Here is a 1,895-nt window from a genome sequence, read left to right as displayed (position 1 = left end):
TTCTGACATTTACATAACAGTATAAACTCACTAACATCTATAAGTGCTGACATTTACACAGCAGTATAAACTCATTAAGATCTATAAGGTCTGACATTTACATAACAGTATAAACTTATTAACATCTATAAGTTCTGTCATTTACATAACAGTATAAACTTATTAACATCTAAAAGTGCTGACATTTACATAACAGTATAAACTCATTAACATAGATCTATAAGTGCTGAAATTTATATAACAATATAAACTCGCTAACATCTATAAGTTCTGTCATTTACACAGCAGTATAAACTCATTAACATCTATAAATGTTGACATTTACACAACAGTATAAACTCACTAACATAACTTTATTAATAGAAACTTAACTATTTAAAAACAATGACAATCACAAAACCTCTTGTAGCATAATGTCTTCCTTGTATAGTGAAGTATTACTTACTTTTCCATGTAAAATAAGAGCAGTGAGGATATACTTTTTATAGGCCTCCAACATGATATGACTGACTGCCATACTTGGGGTGGTGACAACCTACAGACAAAACCAATTCAAGGTCACATATATAACAGTCCTAGTCTATAAAGGCATTTTATACTTACAATCTCATACATATATAGTGCTCGTTCGTAGTCTTACAATCTCATACATATATAGTGCCTGGTCGTAGTCTTACAATCTCATACATATATAGCGCTTGGTCGTAGTCTTACAATCTCATACATATATAGTGCCCGATCGTAGTCTTACAGTCTCATATATATATAGTGCCGGGTCGTAGTCTTACAGTCTCATACATTTATAGTGCTCGGTCGGAGTCTTACAATCTCATACATATATAGTGCCCGATCGTAGTCTTACAATCTCATTATTATATAGTGCCTGGCCGTAGTCTTACAGTCTCATATATATATAGTGCCGCGTCGTAGTCTTAAAATCTCATACATATATAGTGCCTGGTCGTATAGTCTTACAGTCTCATACATATATAATGCCCAATCGTAGTCTTACAATCTCATATATATATAGTGCTCGGTCGTAGTCTTACAATCACATACATATATAGTGCTTGGTCATAGTCTTACAATCTCATATATATATAGTGCCTGGTCATAGTCTTACAATCTCATACATATATAGTGCCCGATCGTAGTCTTACAATCTCATTATTATATAGTGCCTGGTCGTAGTCTTACAGTCTCATATATATATAGTGCCGGGTTGTAGTCTTACAATCTCATACATATATAGTGCTCGGTCATAGTCTTACAATCTCATATATATATAGTGCCGGGTCGTAGTCTTACAGTCTCATACATTTATAGTGCTCGGTCGTAGTCTTACAATCTCATATATATATAGTGCCTGATCGTAGTCTTACAGTCTCATATATATATAATGCCCGATCGTAGTCTTACAGTCTCATATATATATAGTGCTCTGTCGTAGTCTTACAATCTCATACATATATAGTGCCGGGTCTTAGTCTTACAATCTCATATATATATAGTGCCGGGTCGTAGTCTTACAATCTCATACATATATAGTGCCAGATCGTAGTCTTACAGTCTCATATATATATAGTGCTCGGTCGTAGTCTTACAATCTCATATATATATAGTGCCGGGTCGTAGTCTTACAGTCTCATACATATATAGTGCCGGGTCGTAGTCTTACAGTCTCATATATATATAGTGCCCGATCGTAGTCTTACAGTCTCATACATATATAGTGCCTGGTCGTAGTCTTACAATCTCATAAATATATAGTGCCTGGTCGTAGTCTTACAATCCATACATATATAGTGCCAGGTCATAATTTTTGAGGGCATTCTATACTTACAATCTCATACATATATAGTGCCCGGTCGTAGTCCTACAATCTAATACATAAA

General features: G+C 34.5%; 1 long non-coding RNA gene across 4 annotated transcripts in view; it reads right to left on the bottom strand.

The window, feature by feature from the left end:
- Window positions 1-1,895, bottom strand: part of LOC110449573 — a 4,829-nt gene that overhangs the window by 628 nt on the left and 2,306 nt on the right. Inside the window, exons 1-2 of one of the 4 annotated variants that reach the window (XR_002462861.1) lie at window positions 1,235-1,286; window positions 446-535 (exon numbers count right to left, since the gene is read on the bottom strand). This is a non-coding gene — a long non-coding RNA (uncharacterized LOC110449573). Of the gene's footprint in view, window positions 1-445; window positions 536-603; window positions 644-825; window positions 836-1,234; window positions 1,287-1,895 lie in introns of those variants that run through there. The other 3 variants (XR_002462864.1, XR_002462862.1, XR_002462863.1) reach the window with 3 other exon arrangements.

Source organism: Mizuhopecten yessoensis, unplaced genomic scaffold (assembly GCF_002113885.1).
Source record: "Mizuhopecten yessoensis strain PY_sf001 unplaced genomic scaffold, ASM211388v2 scaffold4655, whole genome shotgun sequence".
NCBI classification, from domain to species: domain Eukaryota; kingdom Metazoa; phylum Mollusca; class Bivalvia; order Pectinida; family Pectinidae; genus Mizuhopecten; species Mizuhopecten yessoensis.
Note: the sequence above shows the minus strand (reverse complement) of the source record. Positions and strands in the feature narration are given on the sequence as shown.